The sequence below is a fragment of the Pristiophorus japonicus genome, chromosome 1, assembly GCF_044704955.1.
Source record: "Pristiophorus japonicus isolate sPriJap1 chromosome 1, sPriJap1.hap1, whole genome shotgun sequence".
NCBI classification, from domain to species: domain Eukaryota; kingdom Metazoa; phylum Chordata; class Chondrichthyes; family Pristiophoridae; genus Pristiophorus; species Pristiophorus japonicus.
Genome location: NC_091977.1, coordinates 157,068,592 through 157,088,408, shown reverse-complemented (window position 1 = coordinate 157,088,408; position 19,817 = coordinate 157,068,592). Strand labels below are relative to the sequence as shown.

Sequence of the window (19,817 nt, the reverse complement as noted above, 5' to 3'; positions counted from 1 at the left end):
AGGCATATGCAAATGCCAAATGTTGGAATTTTTGCACACCAGTATAGTAAATATGTATTGCAGTGCAATAATAATTCACACAAACAACAAAAGGTTACTGTTACTCACCTTTTGCAATTTCTTATATACAGAGGATCTGTTTGAAAGTTTAAGCATCACATTTTAAAGAGGCATTATCATCCCAGGAAACATACTTCTGAGCTTTATGATTTCACAAGAAAAAATATTTTGATTTGATTTGAAATTTTTTATACATTGTAATGAATTATCAAATAATTCTTCAAAGGTTACGTTCAGTGGCAGATGTGATTATTGTCTCCATTGCCACTATTCAGTTCTCAATTATTGGGCCGGATTTTTGGTCGGTTTGCAACCGGGTTTTCGCCGCGATTTGACCCTCTGCGTGAAAACCTGGTTGCAAAGCCCGAGTGGGAAACTCGGGTACCTGTTTGCGGCGGCACATTCAAGTACCGCTGGGAAGAGGTGCACCGACGTGTAACAACATGGATTGCATTACCACCGTACATTTGGCACTCTCCCTACCTGTACGCCGTGCCCAGAATACCGTCAGGTCAAACCTGTCAGTGCAGCTCTGCCAACAGCGCTAAGTATGAAAACCTGCAAAAAAGGTAAGTTAAAGTTTTTATTTTTTAATTCTTTTTCAGCGATTTGCTAGCTAAAGGTTTTATGAATGTTTTTGGAATGTTTTTTGCTATTTTATTATTTTTGTTCCCCCCTCTATCGCAAAGCAAACGATCACGGACTAAAGTTGCCGAAACTCGCGTTTTGCGCTGCAAATAATCGTGCACCGCCTCCTTTACCGATGTAAAGGCCAAAAGTTCGGCCTAAAAATGGTAGCGCAACGTAAACGTTAATTTTCACATATCGCTACCGTTTTCGCCGAAAAACCCTGAAAGCCGAAAATCCAGCCCAAAATTGGGTTTCCCTTTTGGTTCCACTTCTATCTAGTGCATCTCCAGCAATGCTTCTCTTCCCATCTCGCACTCGCACTTCAGAAGCCCCCCACACCACCACCCAAGCATTCATCCTTGGCCCGTGTCTCTACATGCTATCCCGTGCTGACATCACCTGCTGGAATAGGGTCATTCCCTACACTGATGCTGATAATATTCAACTCTACCTCTCCACTGATTCTCTCACTCTGCAATCATCTCCAGGCCCTCTGTGATCACTCAGGTTGAATCAGTCCATATTAAATCTTTGTGTCCTGTTGAACCCTGAGATGAGATTTACACTACAGATTCTATACATTGGCAGGACCACCTATTTCCATTTGCTGGTGAAACCCTTATCCATGCTTTTGTCATCTCTTAGCTCGATTTTTCTAATGCTCCCCTTTTTGGCCTCCCAACCTCCACGAACTCCATTATGTCCCAAATGCAGCTGCCCAGATCCTGACCTGCAATAGGTCCTACACTCCCATCACCCCCAATTCTCACTTACCTACTTCCTCTATCCCAGAATATTAAATTTAGACTCCTTGTTCTCCTCTTCAAATCCCTTCATGGCCCAGCTCTGCCCTATTACTGAAACCTCCTCCAGCATTATATTCCCTTCCCACCTTTGACCATCTGCTTTTGGTCATTTCTGTGTCTCTACCATGGGGTTCAGTGCCTCACTCCCTATATTTTACTGCATAAAACTCTCCTCCTCCCCATGTCTCTCTCCTTCAAAAACGTTCTCAAAACATAAGAACATAAGGAATAGGAGCAGAAGTAGGACATATGGCCCCTCGAGCCTGCTCCGCCATTCAATATCATAGCTGATCATTGACATCAACTTCACTTTCCCACCTGATTTCCATATCCCTAGATTCCCCTAGACTCCAAATATCTATCTATCTCAGCCTTGAATATGCTCAGAAACCCAGCATTCACAGCCCTCTGGGGCAGAGAATTCCAAAGATTTACAACCTTCTGAGTAAAGAAATTCCTCCACATCTCTGTCTTAAATGACCAACCCCTTATCCTCAGACTGTGTCCCAAGTTCTAAACACTCCAGCCAGGGAAACCAATCTCTCAGCATCTACCCTGTCAATCCCCCTCAGAATTTTATATGTTTCAATGAGATCACCTCTCATTCTTCTAAACTCCAGAGAGTATAGGCCCATTCTATACAATCTACATAAGACAGCCCTCTCACCCCAGGAATCAATCTAGTGAACTTTTGCTGCGCTGCCTCCAAGGCAAGTATCATCATTATCATCATCATAGGCAGTCCCTCGAAGCAAGGATGACTTGCTTCCACGCCAAAAAGGGCTGAGTTCACAGGTGTTTCAATGAAGGACCTAATATTCCAGGTCCCGAATAACATCTTGAAGGGGGAAGATGCCTGTGCGTGGATTTTTTTTATGTGTGGTGACCGTTGCACACCAGCCACCACATGGGCTTGACAGAGCTAGGTCTTGGCCGAGTGGCAAGGATTACCCAAGGCAATTGGAGACCAGCTCTGCTGCACGGGCCTAATGCGCACACATTTCGCAGTGTGGGCTGGCCCATGCTGCCCCAGGGCCCTCACCTCTTCTGAGCCCCAAACTTTCGCCTCTCCTGGGCCCCGGTCACTTCCCTATTCAAACTCTTGCAGCTCCTTCGCCCCTCCTGCTGTGCCTGCCTACACTGCAATCAGCGACCTGGCTTCGAAGTCGTTGCCCTCCTGCAGCAGCACGTGCTGTTCCCTGCAGTGGTTATGCTGCAGAGGGAGCAGCTCCCTATTAAGGCAGGCTTGTCTCCTGACTACTAAGAGAGGCAAGCTCTGAAACTGATCCTTGTATTTCACCGGTACAGTGATATGTCCTACAGCAGGAGTTTTGCTCCCCTGAGTAGCCTTGCAGCTCTATGATTTCTCCATTAGAAAATCACTCAACTTGTCGAGATATAGCAATTCCGGTATTATACCCACGGATGCACCAGTGTTTATTTCCATGGGTATCCTGGTTCCTGCAACGTCTACTTGGATGACGATACATCGCAAATTGTTGTTAGATAACCTTGTTCTGCTAATGATGTGGATCTCCAGAACATCCTCGTTCTGTTGCTTCTCTTCAATGCTATGTAGTACTTGCCGATTTCTACTTCTAGCATTCAACATCGGTGCACTCTTCAGTCGACATCCCTTTGCCAGATGCACCGTTTTCTTGTAGAAGAAATACTCTGCCTTCACATATGGACAACTTTGAGCGGTGTGTTGTCCCAGGCACCGATAGCATGACTTCAATGCTCTGTTACATTGGCTAGTTGCTGAAGCCTAGGAGCCCAACTGCCTTTTTCTTTTAACCTGCAGGCGATTCACTTCGGTTGTCTGATGAGTGGAAATGGCGCAAAATTCTCGGGAGCATTGGTCAGCCATATCCATCGACATAGCTAAATTAAAAGTCACGTTCGGGGTTGTCAACTCTCTTCTCAATCTTCCTCACCGCCATGCTCCACCTCACAATCAACAAGCTCCCCGCTGGAGTGGAACTAAACTACAGAACCAATGGGAAGCTGTTTAACCTACGCCACTTCCAGGCCAGGTCCAAGATCACCCCAACCTCTGTCGTTGAGCTGCAGTATGCAGATGACACCTGCATCTGTGCACATTCAGAGGCTGAACTCCAGGATATAGTCAATGTATTCACTGAGGCACATGAAAGAATAGGCTTTACGCTTAACATCCGTAAGACAATGCCCTCCACCAGCCTGTCACTGCTGCACAGCACTACCCTCCAATCATCAAGATCTGCGGCACGGCCCTGGACAACGTGGACCATTTCCCATATCTCGGGAGCCTCTTATCAACAAAGGCAGACATTGATGCGGAGATTCAGCATCGCCTCCAGTGTGCCAGTGCAACCTTCGGCCGTCTGAGGAAAAGAGTGTTTGAAGACCAGGCCCTCAAATCTACCACCAAGCTCATGATCTACAGCGCTGTAGTAATACCCGCCCTCCTGTATGGATCTGAGGCATGAACGATGTATAGAAGCTACCTCAAGTCGCTGGAGACATAGCACCAACGATGTCTCCGCAAGACCCTGCAAATCCCCTGGGAGTACAGGTGGACCAACATCAGTGTCCTCGACCAGGCTAACATCCCCAATATTGAAGCACTGACCACACTCGATCAGCTCCGCTGGGCAGGCCACATAGTACGCATGCCAGATGCGAGACTCTCTAAGCAAATGCTTTATGTGGAGCTCCTTCATGATAAACGAGCCAAAGGAGGACAGCGGAAACATTATAAGGACATCCTCAAAGCCTCCCTGGTAAAGTGCGACATCACCACTGATACCTGGGAGACCCTGGCCGCAGACCGCCCGAGGTGGAGAAAGTACATCCGGGAGGACGTTGAGCTCTTCGAGTCTCAACGCAAAGAGCGTGAAGAGGCCAAACGCAGGCAGCGGAAGGAGTGCGCGGCAAACCAGCCCCACCGACCCCTTCCCTCGACGAATGTCTGTCCCACCTGTAACAGGGTCTGTGGCTCTCGTATCGGACTGTTCAGCCATTAAAGTACTCACTTAGGGAGTGGAAGCAAGTCCTCCTTGATTCTGAGGGTCTGCCTATGATGATGTACAATTGTAACAAGACGTCCTTACTCTTATACTCCAAGCCCTTTGCAATAAAGGACAACATGTCATTTGCCTCCCTTATTGCTTGCACTAACTGCATGCTAGCTTGCTGTGTTTCTTGCATGAAGACACACAAATCTCTCTGAACACCAACATTTAAAAGTTTCTCATCATTGAAACAATATTCTGTTTTTCTATTCTTCCTACCAAAGTGAATAACCTCACATTTTCCCACATTATACTCCATCTGCCACCTTACTGCCCACTCGCTTCGTCTATCTATATCCTTTTGCAGACTCTTTGTGTTCTCCTCACAGCTTACTGTCCCACATAGCTTTGTATCATTAGCAAACTTGGATACATTACACTCAATCATCTAGGTCATTAATATATATTGTAAATAGCTGAGGCCCCAGCACTGATCCTTGCGGCACCCCACTAGTTACAGTCTGCTAAACCGAAAAAAAACCATTTATCCCTACTCTCTGTTTTCCGTCTGCCTTTTCCCATCGCTTCGACCAGGCTTTTGGTCATCTCTCCTAATATCTCCTTGCATGGCTCAGCAATTGTTTCCCTTTTTATGCCTGACTTTAAATATATTGATAAATCAAGATGTTGTTGTTAACAATCTATCATAGAGATTTGGCGCAGGTAAAGGGGAATCAACTATCTGTTAACACCAGAAGATATGGAATAGGCCAGGGAGGAGGAGGACAGGGTGCGCCCAGGAGTGAAGCCCTCCAGTGCTGCCCTTTCAGGAACTTGAAGGGTGCCTGCTGCCTATAGAACGGTACCCTAGCAAGGAATCAACAGCCTCAAGAGGGAAGAGGGTAAGAACAGAGGAATAAGGTAACCCAGAAAGTTATACGACATGGAATAACACCACAGTTCTTCAAACATCCTTCTTTAGTAGTCATGTCAAGCAATAGGAATAATTCTGATATTTTCACTTTCTTTTCCTAAGTTCAACAAAAGATAAGTGATGTTTACCTTTGATTTGCTATCATGTACAGCAGCTTTGATAGATGAGATCTAAACTGTATTATTTTTCTTATCTGTTACAATGAATCTTCAGAAACCTAATTCACATTCACAACCGCAAGTGTTTTAGTAAAGAGAAAATTGAAAATTTACTGTTTGCAAAATACTCGTTATCCTCGCAATACAAAGTGAGCATTCAAATGAGATTATATGATTGTATTGAAGGAGGAAGGGGGAGGGGATTGTTAGGAAGTTGATGTAGCTCTTTATGTTGGCCCTTAAAATCCTGGGGGATGCAATCCTGGCAACTGCACCAGAATTGTGCCTGCCGATGACCCATGCCATTAAACCTGGTAAGTCATTTAGAGGTCCATGTTGCACACTACTTGAACATAAGAACATGAGAAATAGAAGCAGGAGTAGGCCATTTGGAAGAAGCATTAAGTGTATCGAGGGCACATAACATACTCTGGCTCGGTAGCACCACTAATGACTGAGCTGGCCGAGTCCTGAAGGATATAGCTGCCAGACTGGACCTGTGGCAGATGGTGAGAGAACCAACACGAGGGAAAAACCTACTTAACCTTGTCCTCACCAATCTACCAATCGCAAATGCATCTGTCCATGACAACATTGGTAGCAGTGACCATCGCGCAGTTCTTGTGGAGACAAAATCTCATCTTCACACTGAGGACACCCTCCATTGTGTTGTGTGGCACTATCACCGTGCTAATTGGGATAGATTCAGAACAGATTTAGCAGCTCAAGTCTGGGCATCCATGAGGCGCTGCAGGCCATCAATAGCAGCAGAATTGTATTCCACCACAATCTGTGACCTCATGGCCCGGCATATCTCTCACTCTACCATTAGCATCAAGACAGGGGACCAACCCTGGTTCATGGGGAGTGCAGCGGAGCATGCCAGGAGCAGCACCAGGCGTACCTAAAAATGAGGTGCCAAACTGGGACAAGACTACATGCATGCTAAGCAATGGAAGGGCTAATCAATCCCACAATCAATGGATCAGATCAAAGCTCTGCAGTCCTGCCACATCCAGTCGTGAATGGTGGTAGACAATTAAACAACTAACAGGAGGAGAAGGCTCCATGAATATCCCCATCCCCACTGATGACGGAGCCCAGCACACGGGTGCAAAAGACAAGACTGAAGCGTTTGCAACCATCTTCAGCCAGAAGTGCCGAGTGGATGATTAATATCGGCTTCCTGCTGAGGTCCCCACCATCACAGAAGCCAGTCTTCAGCCAATTTAATTCACTCCATGTGATATCAAGAAAAGGCTGAGCACACTGGATAAAGCAAAAGACTATGGGCCCTGACAACATCCTGGCTATCGTGCTGAAGACTTGTGCTCCAGAACTAGCCGCACCTCTAGCCAAGCTGTTCCAGTACAGCTACAACACTGGCATCTACCTGACAATGTGGAAAACTGCCCAGGTATGTCCTGTCCATTAAAGGCAGGACAAATCCAATCCTGACAATTATCGCCCCATCATTCTACTCTCAATCATCAGCAAAGTGATGGAAGGTGTCATCGACAGTGCTATCAAATGACACTTACTCACTAATAACCTGCTCACCGATGCTCAGTTTAAGTTCCACAAGGACCACTCGGCTCCTGACCTCATTAGAGCCTTGGTTCAAACATGGGCGCAAGAGCTGAATTCCAGAGGTGAGGTGAGAGTGACTGACCTTGACATCAAGGCAGCAGTTGACCGAGTGTGGTATCAAGGAGCCCCAGTAAAATTGAAGTCAATGGGTATCAGGGGAAAAACTCTCCACTGCCTGGAGTCATACCTATCACAAAGGAAGCTGGTTATGGTGATTGGAGGTCAATCATCACAGCCCCAGGACATTGCTGCAGGAGTTCCTCAGGACAGTGTCCTAGGCCCAACCATTTCAGCTGCTTCATCAATGATATTCCCTCTATCATAAGGTCAGAAGTGATGATTGCAGTGTTCAGTTTTTTTTAAAAATTTGTTCCGGGTGTGGGCGTCGATGGCAAGGCCCATTTATTGCCCATTCCTAATTGCCCTTGAAGGTGCTGGTGAGCCACCTTCTTGAACCGCTGCAGTCCATGTGGTGAAGGTACTCTCACAGTGCTCTTAGGGGTGCCAATCAAGCACAAATCAAAAATGGATGTGTTTAGGTCGGGTGAGAGGTTAAAAAGTTAAAAATCTGAAACGGGAACCCAACCTGCCTGGAATCCACCCACATCCAGTTTTAACGGAGGCGAGACAAGGGGCGGGGTGACCTCTCCGCTCTCAGGAGGCAGCTCAGTCATTGAAACCTTTTAAGAACATAAGAACATATGAATTAGGAGCAAGAGTAGGTCATACGGGCCCTCAAGCTTGCTCCGCCATTCAATAAGATCATGGCTGATCATCAACCTCAACTCCACTTTCCCGCCTGATCTCCATATCCCTTGATTCCCCTCGACTGCAAAAAATCTATCTCTCTCAGCCTTGAATATATTCAGAGACTCAGCATCCACAGCCCTCTGGGGCAGAGAATTCCAAAGATTCACAACCCTCTGAGTTAAGAAACTTCCCCTTATCTCAGTCCTAAATGGCCGATCCCTTATTCTGAGACTGTGCCCCGTAGTTTTAGACTCTCCAGACAAAGGAAACAATTTCTCTGCATCTACCCTGTCAATCCCCTTCAGAATCCTGTATGTTTCCATTGGATAGAATTTCTTAACAACCCGCCAGCGTCCGGTTGTCGCCCAAAAGACCACTAAGATTCACAAGATTATCGCCAGCGAAAATCTCCCCCAAAAAAAGAAAAAAATCCACCAGGTAAAAAAAGTGGCCGTTGCTTCCCGATTCTTGGCGAAAAACTGGAATTTAGGGTCGATTGGGCTGTTCTTAAAGAAAATGGGCGATAATTAAAAAATTAACTAAAAATTTACCCCAAGGCTGCGGGTTGGGCCTAGGAGGAGAAAAACACGAAAAATATTTGTTCAAAAAACAGAACATTAAAAATCATAAAACCATTCTCAGGACACTTTTAACTTAAATCACCATAACCGAATTTTAAAATAATTAGTAAAAAACAATTATTTACCTTTTTCTTGCAGGGCTACTCACCTACCGCCCAGCTCCGCTGATTCTCGTGGGCTTTTTTTTTATACATACTTACGGGTCACCACAGAGCCAAATATCGCAGCATGGCGATCTGTGGACGGTGCACGCCAGTGGTCTGCTCCCAAGCAGTACCTCGAAACCACCGGCGTAACTCAGCTGGGGAATTTCTCACCGACCCGGTTATCGCCTAAAACAGCCAATACCACCCAGAAGCCGGGTAGTGAGCCAATGCAATGTCTAGCCCAACGTGCCTTCCTTTTAACAGTGTTTTTATTTTTAACCCATGCTAGCCAGGTTTCCACATAGCCAAAAAAGGACCGAGATGAGGAGAAACTTTTTCACTCAGAGAGTGGTGAACTTGTGGACTTCTCTACCACAGAAAGTTGTTGAGTCCAGTTCATTGGATATACTAAAGAGGGAGTTAGATGTGGCCCTTACGGCTAAGGGGATCAGGGGGTATGGAGAGAAGGCGGGAATGGGGTACTGAAGTTGCATGATCAGCCATGAACATATTGAATGGCAGTGCAGGCTCGAAGGGCATGCTCCTACACCTATGTTGTATGTTTCTATGTTTCCCAGGCCTCGGGATGCCCGGCAGCTAAAACATAGAAACATAGAAAATAGGTGCAGGAGTAGGCCATTCGGCCATTCGAGCCTGCACCACCATTCAATAAGATCATGGCTGATCATTCCCTCACGACCCCTTTCCTGCTTTCTCTCCAATAGAAACATAGAAGGCAGAAATATAAAGTTATTAAGGGGGGCACCTGGATTTGAACCAGGGACCTCTTGATCTGCAATCAAATGCTCTACCACTGAGCTATACCCCCTAAATGAAGTAAGAAGGGCTGGATCCATAAGGTAAGCATCTTTGCTTGTGGGCCAGGAGGAGCAGGAGTGCTCAGTAAACTACTCAGTAAACCCACCTCTGCAATCTGCCTGCTCCCCCCCCAACCCCACGATCAGTCCCCCGACCGACTTCTTCACCCCCCCCTCCATGATCTCGCTTCGCCTGACCACCACCTCGTTCCCCTGGCCACCATCACCCCCACCCCCCTGATCTCTCCACCCACCTCAATTAGACTCCCTCCGACCACAATCCCTCCCTGCCTCCTTGTCTGTACCTCTGTTGTGTCCTTCTGCTGCAGGGTTTCCTGCCTGACAGGCAGCCAACCTGTCAATCAGGCTAGGATTTGGTCGGGAAACCTTTTTAATATTTTTTAAAGATTTTTTATATGGTTTTTAACCGTACTTCCGGGTGTAGTATTCATAACTCCTCTCCCCCTCTCTGAACACGTAGTCCCATAAATATTGGGCCATTAACCCTGTTTCTCTCTCCACAGATGCTGCCTGGCTTGCTGAGTATTTCTGGCATTTTCTGTTTTTAGGTTAGATTTTCAGCATCTGCAGTTTTTTGCTTTAGTCACACAAAGCATCTTGTCAACAGAAAGCTATCAGCTCAGAAGAGACAAATTGTCCAGGACAGCACTCCTGAAGACATGTTTTATGTTTCAGCCCACACAATGATGGTCTGACATGCTACCTGATTAATCAACTGGGGGAAAGGGGTTCACTTTTTTGCAAGGCCAAATATTTTATGTTATTGTCAAAGATGGACTACATTGTTCTTAACTCCCAACTCACAATATGGAGAGGCGGTGCCGGGCAGAGCTACACATTGTGGAGAGAGTGAACGCAGTATCCTGAACATGGAGGAGGAAGAACCACAACTTTAAAAAAGGCACAAAGTTAAAGCATGAATATTGGTGTGAAATACGGAACATTGCAGTTGTAAAGGAGATATGCAATTAAAAGCTATGCTGACAGAGGTAAATATTTGTACAAACATGCTAAATGAGATATCAGAAGTGAAAACAGCAGGGTTACATGCCATGATGGGAGAGTATTGCACTGTACTCTCTTCCTCCACCTCCATTGTTATATACTCGTCAATAGCCCTGCCATGCTATAAGGCAGAACATTTTCTATGTATCATTCACACTTCTCTCCGCTGTTGTGACACTTTGAAATAATGCAAGCTCTGACCTGGAATAAAATGCTCACGTTTGATGATCCTTCACAGCTACATAATTCTCCAAGTTTTCCAACATTTGGCCTAAACAAATTAAATTGTATTTACTTTTTCTAATGTTCTCAAATTACTTTTTGGAGGGGTTATCATTTCTGAAAACATCAATAAATAGCAAAAGGCTAAATTTTCAGTTTTGATGATTTCGGGTTTGGGGGAGGTAATGGCGGCGGGGCGGTAAAGATCGCGCCTGGGAACAGTTTGTGCCTCAGTCATCAAAATTAGGCAGCTGCGCTCTGAGTCTGGGGTGCAGCGCTATGGGAGATGTTGTACACCTCTCTTAGGGCGTTAGCATGGGAAAATCCCAAGCTAAAGAGCTGGCTCGGGAACGCTCTGGGAGACACCTGAGGAGAAAAAAATACCTGAATGAAAACCCACAGAAACATTCCCAATACATAGCCTATGCCACCACACCATAAACCGCAAAAAAAATTAAAGGAAAAACCAATCACATGTACCTTAGGATGGCATTACTTACTTCTATATATAGGTATAGGTTGGACTGCCTGTATTTACAGGCGGTCAGCGGGGCGTGCTGCGGGACGTACAGGTCGGATGGGAGTCAAAAAGCACACCAGTGTTGCAACTAGGGGCATTGCACACCGGCACAGCTGTTCCGGGCAGTACTGCTGCCGCAAAACCAGGCCCGAAACCCCCCGCGGGGCACTGGAGGCTGACCGCCCGGCCAGAAGTCTCCACTGCCGCCATTGCTGCTCCGGGGCGAAAAACAGCGTGCAAAAGACCTGAAAATCCACCCAAAGATTCTTCTTTTGCCATTTCCTCACCAAAAAATACACGATTACTTACTTGTGTCTATATTTTCATTCAATTTATTGAACAAAGGACCCTCAGGCCATATGTTTTAAGAAAATCACAGGGGCTGAATTTCCTTGGAGCTTTGCGGAAATGTGGTAGAAACCCTGTTTTTGGGAGAAGCTCTGAGGAGATTCATCCTCACAGTTATTTTTGTCCATTTTGAAGTTCAGCAATATTTGATAACAGTATATATGATAAATAATCGCTTCACATTCCTGCACGATGAACAAGTTGGTTAAGAGCAAGAGGACAAGTGGGCAGAAGTCAGAATACTGTTGGATATCAGACTTATTTTAACAGCTAGAAAAGTATCCAAAGCTTGCTTGAATGTATCTGATAAACACCAATCAAGTAAGGGCTTTTTGTTCTCAGTAATCATTTAAATTGACGTCACTGGGCATAATAGAAATCTCTATTTACTTATTCATTACCAGTCTCCAAGGACTGACCAATCAGGGTAAAGTGCTTGCAAGATGTTTCCTATTGCCGATATGCATGACCACTTATCTATGTACTTTTACAATGATTGAATTAACTGTTGATTCTCATAGCCCTCTATGCCACTTACAAATGTACTGGCTGAGAAGATACCAGAATTTCTATTAAATTAGCTTTCTTTTACTTCCCACAGCCGTACATTACAGAATAATTTAAGACCAAAATAATCTGGTCAAGCAGCAAACCTTTCTCCAGAGTGCATTATTTAGAAGTCATACACTTTAGTACTCAGCCAGGGTTATTTAAATTAATACTCGTGAAAGTGGACTCGTTTGCATAAGGAATGGTACGATTTATATAATATTCATAGCACTTGCTATCCAAAACGTAACATTTTCAATACTGCCGAATGGCTGGTCCAGGAATTACATAGGATTACATAGGATATATTGCACAGAAACAGGCCATTCAGCTCAACCAGTCCATGTCGGCGTTTATGCTCCAGTCGAGCCTCCTCCTACCTTTCCTCATCTAAATCTATCAGCATAACCATTTATTCCCTTCTCCCTCATATGCTTGTTGATCCTTCTCTTAAATGCATCTGTACTATTTGCTTCAACCACTTCCTGTGTATTGAGTTCCACATTCTCACCACTCTTTGGGTAAATATGTTTCTTCTGAATTCCCTATTGGATTTCTTGGTGACTATCTTATATTGATGGCCTCTAGTTATGCTCTTCCCCACAAGTGGAAATGTTCTCTCTGTATCCACTCTATCAAAACCTTTTATAACTTTAATGACCTCTATTAGGTCACCCCTCAGCCTTTTTTATTCAAGAGAAAAAAGATCCAGCCTGTTCATCCTTTCCTGATATGTATACCCTCGTATTTCTGGTATCATCCTTGTAATTCTTCTCTGCACCCTCTCCAGTGCCTCTTTTATAATATCATTTGTGTATTTATACTCCGAGACCTCTTTGTTCCTCTTCCCCACCAAATAATGTGACCTCCCTATTCTTCCTACCAAAATGCCTTCCTACCAAAATGGAAATGATAATCTCCTTGGGTAACCAGTTTTATAAGTTATTAGCTCATATTCTGTGACTGAAAATAAAACACTAAGACATTCATTTTAACCTGACCCGCCCAGTGGGAAACTGAAGCGATTGGGCCGGCCCCTCAAAGTCAATGCAGAGTAAAATCGGGCAGGGTGCAAAATGGGCAGCCAACACAATGCCACCAGTTTCCCGCCAGATGGGTTAGGTTAAAATGAGCCCTTAATATTATGGTATAAAGTTGCTGACTTGGTAGGAGCAACTCTTTTGTTCTAATAGTCATCCTAAACTAGTTCAAATGCTTTAAATTAAAACAAAAAAATGTTTGGACAGTTTCAAATGATCTTTTTCAGGTGCTTGAGTTAATAGAATCATAGAATAGCATGGAAGGAGGCCATCTCGGCCCATCGAGTCCGTGCCGAGTTAAGCCATTCTCACATCTCCATGACAAGGCAAAACTGTTGGGGCGAGAATTTCATTCGCAGGACCCCTGGTGGGACAGTCAATTTGGGGCGGATAATTCAAGTTAAATGGTGAATTACCGCCTGAATTGATGGGGCGGGGAATCGAGCGTTTTGGGTACATTTGACTGGAAAAATGAACGGGGCGGTGTTGGAGGAAGAAATGGCCTCTGCGGAGCGGTGTCGGGACGGGATCACCGACTGAGGACCCAATTTCACCTGACTCGCATTCACTCATAACAAGGCAGCTGCTCCCTGGCCTTCTAAAAGGGCAGGTCCTTCAGGTAGGTATTGCTCATTTTGATCAGAGCGATTGGTCTGTGTGTTGTTTCTCCATCTTGTAAAATGGCAAGTCAGAGAGGTGGCAGGAGGGCAAGCAGATTCACAGATGCACAAATTGAGATGATGTTGCAATTATTTGAAGTAAAACTATAAATCAAGTGACCCCCTTAAAAGGGGGCACTAGAACCGACGAATTCACAAATTTAACTTTGGACATTAAACAAATCAAATTAAAATTTGATTGCCAGGGGTGATGATGCACTCCAGTCTCTCTGGTGCCCACCTCTCACCGAAGGCCGCGAGCGTACCGGTGGACACCGCGTGCTCCATCTCCAGGCACACCCTGGCTTGAATGTAACCATGGAAGAGAGGCAGGCAGTTGGGCAGACGACCCCCTTGACCGCCCGCTGCCTGGACTTGTTAATGACCACCTTGATCATGCCCAGGAACAGGCCCATGAGGAGGCCTTCTGACTTGCCCGCTCCCCTCCGCACAGGGTGCCCAAAGATCAGGAGCGTGGGACTGAAGTGCAACCAGCTGTGGAGGGAAGAAGGCGCCGCCTATTTCCGGAGTCTGGCAGGCCCTCTCGGTAGGTCTTCAATAATTCTTGGGTAGAGGTGGCTGCAGAGGTGTCGGCGACCTCAGTGCTGTACCGACGGGCATTTAGTGCCGGAAGAGATTCAATGACATCACTCGAATGGTGAAGTGAGTACATGGTCCCCCTATTATTGAGCTTCGGTCTCTGAGCCTCCCCTTCTCAAACTCTTATTTACCTGCTTCTGTTTCCAGTGAGTAAAGCAGCATTTCAGCGGTGAGTTATCTATATGTCATGTGTGCATACTCACAGTTGAGGGCCCTTTCATTTGTGCCTTACACTTGCATCGAATGAAGTTGCACATCCATTATTTCCAGATGCCTAACTGGACTGCTACTCACCAACCTTTCTTTGCTTTGTAGGCTAAGATGGCACATAACCGCAGGGAGCAGCAGAGGACTGGAGGTGAAGAGGTTGACCTCCAAGTGTTGACCGATATGGAGGATAGGGTACTGCAGCTAATTGGGCCACAGGTTGCCTGCCCAGTGGCTACAGGCACCGTCGATCCTGCTGGGGGCAGCATTAGTGAGTCAAGGCCTTCCTTTAATGCCAACTGTCCGTAACTGCACAAACGCCCATCAATAACGTAGAACGTAGTCAGCAATGTGTGCATCTTGGTTGCTGCATGGTCCACCCCCCTCTCTCACCCTCACGCCACTCTTGTCCCATTTATACTTGCAGATCATGCCCCGGATACGGACCAGCATGAGACTTAGCCCCCCGAGCCAAGTGAGGGCAGTGACAAAATGTGGGAAGAGGTGGATGCCGAGGGAGAGACAGCTCCAATCACCGCATCACTGCTTCTTACACTCCCACGCACCAGCTCAGATACTGGGAGTATGCGTTTGTTGCAGTTTACCTTAGGAGAGGGGTCTGCACTGGGTGATGCACCGGGGCCTAGCGGGCTGCAGCATGGTCCAGGGCAAAGGGAACCTCGGGAGCCAGTTCTCCGGAGGGCGAGTTTGCACGCAAGTTTTGTTGGACAGGACTCAGATGAGCACCTCGATGAGGAGACATTCGAACAAAGGGTGCTGGCCATGCGCTCTGAGATGCTAGGGGCAATGGAAAGGGTGCTTGAGAACCTGTCATAAGTGGTCAGGAACGTGGAGGAGTCTGCCTCCCGCATTGCAGACAGCTCTGTGCGCACCATGGAGCCCATCATTGCAAGTGTACAGAGGATGTTGGACTCCCAGAGTGACCGTGTGGATCCAGATCTCATGACGGGTGTCGTGGGCGACATGGTAGCTGCCATTACAGCACAGGTGGAAGCAACCCGACATCTCAGTGCTGTAATGGAGAGGATGGCTGCCGGCATGGAAGCTCAGAATCCTCTCATGCGGTCTTAGCAAGAGGCCACGCAGCGTCTCACTGCTGTCATGCAGTCAGTGGCTGGTGGCATCGAGTCTGTGTCTGCTCTCATGCGGTCTCAGCAAGAGGCCACGCAAGCTCTGACTGCTGCCATCGCCACTGGATCCACCACAGTCCACCAGGGATCTGACAGGATCTCAGCAGCCCATCCAACTGTGCTCCAGCAGATTGGTGGGGATGTTCAGGTGCTGCCCTGAGGGAGTGGCGTCAGGTTATTGGAGCTGAAGTGTGCTTTGCTCTCTCAGGATCACAGCATTCCGGATCCCAGCCCTGCCATTCCGTCAATGCAACCAGCCATTGCTTGCACCCAGCCAATCCAGAGTGTTGGGGCCGAGGCTGAGGCGAGCCAGTCTGCAGCCGGTCCTTCCAGGGCCAGAGCTGGTCGAGGGCGACCTAGAAGGACATCTGTAGCATCTGATGGTAAAACAGAGCAGCCTTCTCACAGCCATGCTGCAGCCAAAAGGGAGACACTGTGGGGTAATTGTAGAGTAGGTAGATGTAAGAGGGGTTATAAGGAATAGAACAAGCGTGATTGATAATGCTGGTGTTGTTGCTGCACGTTCTTGTTGCATAAATTTTTATTTGAAACTTTAATGTCTGTTGCTGTGTCTCATTTCAGTGTGGGGAATGATTTGTGGAAGGGCTCATTGGTGTGGCCATGGGGATGCACAGATGAAGCTGGAAGTGGCGACCAACTTAGTGGAAACGAGCAGCAATGAGATGGGCTTGGATGTCCCTTACAGGATCAGGTTGGTGAGGCCGCTTCCTGCGTAGTCGCGGAGCCTCTGGTACATCATCTGCCAATGGTTGTGCCTCATGATCGCCAGGTTGTGAAGCATGCAGCAGACGACGATGAATAGGGACACCCGGTCAGGTCAGTAGTGCAGCACACCTGAGTGATCAAGCCATCGGAGCCGCTGTTTAAGGATTCTGATGGTCTGCTCAATGATTCACCTGGTGGCTGAATGAGACTCGTTGTAGGATTGCTGCGCAGGAGTGGTGGGGTGGTGAAGGGGAGTCAGGAGCCAGGTGCATAGTGGGTACACCTTGTCTCCTAGGAGCCATCTGCCGCCTTCATTTGGTGGCTGAAACAGACCTGGCATACAGGTCTGCCACAGGATGAAGGCATCGTGGCTGCTGCCAGGAAACCGGGCATCAAAGGCAGTGATTTGACGCCTATAGAAACATAGAAACATAGAAAATAGGTGCAGGAGTAGGCCATTCGGCCCTTCGAGCCTGCACGATCATTCAATAAGATCATGGCTGATCATTCCCTCAGTATCCCTTTCCTGCTTTCTCTCCATACCCCTTGATCCCTTTAGCCGTAAGGGCCATATCTAACTCCCTCTTGAATATATCCAATGAACTAGCATCAACAACTCTATCCATTCCCCTTACAATAGAATCCCCCACCACTATAGCTATCCCACTCTTTTTCCTGACCTCTTGTGCAGCAGAGCCACCCTGCTATGGTGCTATGGACTTGGCTGCTGCTGCCCTGCCCTGATGAATCATCCTCACCAGCAATACCCAAAGCGGTGTATCTGTTTTGGAGGGGTATGACTACAGGTTAGCTCTGCACCACCTTCCTTCCACTGTTCTTCTGTTGGTCATCCATTCCCTATCTGTCTGTGTAACCTTTACCTGCGGTAAGACCAACTCACTAAACGTGCTATTCACGGCATCCTCAGCATCGCACATGCTCCAGAGTGAATCCACCTGCAGCTCCAGTGCCGCAATGCAGTCTGTCAGGAGCTGCAGCTGGATACACTTCCTGCACATGTAGTCGTCAGGGACACTAGAAGTGTCCTTGAGTTCCCACATAGCACAGGAGGAGCATGACACGTGTCCGAGCTCGCCTGCCATGACTTAACCCTTGGATTAACTTAATTTGGTAACAACAATGATAAAGGTTACCTACTGATAGGGAAAAGAAAAAGAAAAACTACTCACCAATCACCAGCCAATCACTTACCCCCTTGGCTGTGATGTCACCTTTTGATTTCTTTCTACTTCTTTGTTTATCCTTTGCCCCTGCTACAGCTGCACCGGCTGGCCTCCTCCAACTGTTGGGCCTTTTATAGGCCTGTCTGACTCCCCGGACTCGTGCTGCTCCGAACTCCCGCCTCCTCCGACTGTTGGTCTTTTTATAGGTCTCTCCGACTCCCCAGATTCGCGCTGCTCCGAACACCCGCCTCCTCAACTGTTGTGCCTTTTATAGGCCTCTCTGACTCCCCGGACTCGCGCTGCTCCAAACTCCTACCTCCTCGACTGTTGGGCCTTTTTTTGGCCTTTCCGAGTCCCCGGACTGGCGATGCTCCGAACTCCCGCCTCCTCGACTGTTGGGCTTTTATAGGCCTCTCCGACTCCCCGGACTCGCGCTGCTCCGAACTCCCGCCTCCTCGACCGTTGGGCCTTTGATAGGTTTCTTCGACTCCCCGGACTCGCGCTGCTCCATAAGTCAGCTTATGTAGAGTGAAAAGATAACTTAACATTTTGAGTTTCAAAACTGAAAGGTAAACAAGCATTTTAGCACATTCATAAAAAAAGGAAGGGGGAAAGTTATTACAGGGTACCATTATCGAGGATATTTTAATGGGCTGAATGATGCACAGCCTACTTAAAAGAAAAATGGGAAATTGTTAAATGGTATAAAAGATTATTTCAGGTAATGAAAATATACTAGAAAAAAAACAAAAGAACATTGAAATGGTTAAGATGGTGAAGCCTACACAAGGGAAAAGGTGACAATCGGGGATAGAAACATAGAAAATAGATGCAGGAGTAAGCCATTTGGCCCTTCGAGCCTGCACCACCATTCAATAAGATCGTTGCTCATCATTCCCTCATCACCCTTTTCCTGCTTTCTCTCCATATCCCTTGATTACTTTAGCCATAAGGGCCATATCTAACTCCCTCTTGAGTATATCCAATGAACTGGCATCAACAACTCTCTGCAGCAGGGAATTCCACAGGTTAACAACACTCTGAGTGAAGAAGTTTCTCCTCATCTCAGTCCTAAATGGCCTACCCCTTATCCTAAGACTGTATCCCATGGTTCTGGACTTCCCCAACATCGGAAACATTCTACCTGCATCTAACCTGTCCCGTCCCGTCAGAATCTTGTATGTTTCTATGAGATCGCCTCTCATCCTTCTAAACTTCAATGTATAAAGTCCCAGTTGATCCAGTCTCTCCTCATATGTCAGTCCTGCCACCCCGGGAATCAGTCTGGTGAACCTTCGCTGCACTCCCTCAATAGCAAGAATGTCCTTTCTCAGATTAGGAGACCAAAACTAAACACAATATTCCAGGTGAGGCCTCACCAAGGCCCTGTACAACTGCTCCTGTACTCAAATCCCCGAGCTATGAAGGCCAACATAACATTTTCCTTCTTCACCGCCTGCTGCACCTATATACCAACTTTCAATAACCGATGAACTATGACACCCAGGTCTCGTTGCACCTCCCCTTTTCCTAATCTGCCGCCATTCAGAAAATATTCTGTCTACGTGTTTTTGCCCCCAAAGTGGATAACCTCACATTTATCCAAATTATACTGCATCTGCCATGCATTTGCCCACTCACCTAACCAGTCTAAGTCATCCTGCAGCCTCTTCGCGTCTGCCTCACAGCTCACACCGCCATCCAGTTAGTATCATCTGCAAACTTGGAGATATTACACTCAATTCCTTCATCTAAATCATTGATGTATATTGTAAAGAGCTGGGGTACCAGCACTGAGCCCTGCAGCACTCTACTAGTCACTGCCTGCCAATCTGAAAAGGACCCGTTTATCCCAACTCTCTGCTTCCTGTCAGCCAACCAGTTCTCTATCCACGCCAGTACATTACCCCCAATACCATGTGCTTTGATTTTGCACATCAATCTCTTGTGTGGGACTTTGTCAAAAGCCTTTTGAAAGTCCAAATACATCACATCCACTGGTTCTCCCTTGTCCACTCTACTAGTTATATCTTCAAAACGTTCCAGAAGATTTGTCAAGCATGATTTCCCCTTCATAAATCCATGCTGACTTGGACCGATCCTGTCACTGCTTTCC

At 46.8% G+C, this 19,817-nt stretch overlaps 1 non-coding gene across 1 annotated transcript; it reads right to left on the bottom strand.

The window, feature by feature from the left end:
* Window positions 1-9,408: 9,408 nt before the first annotated feature.
* Window positions 9,409-9,480, bottom strand: trnac-gca (transfer RNA cysteine (anticodon GCA)). The gene has a single exon. It is a non-coding gene; the product is annotated as a tRNA-Cys (tRNA).
* Between the last annotated feature and the right edge of the window lie 10,337 nt (window positions 9,481-19,817).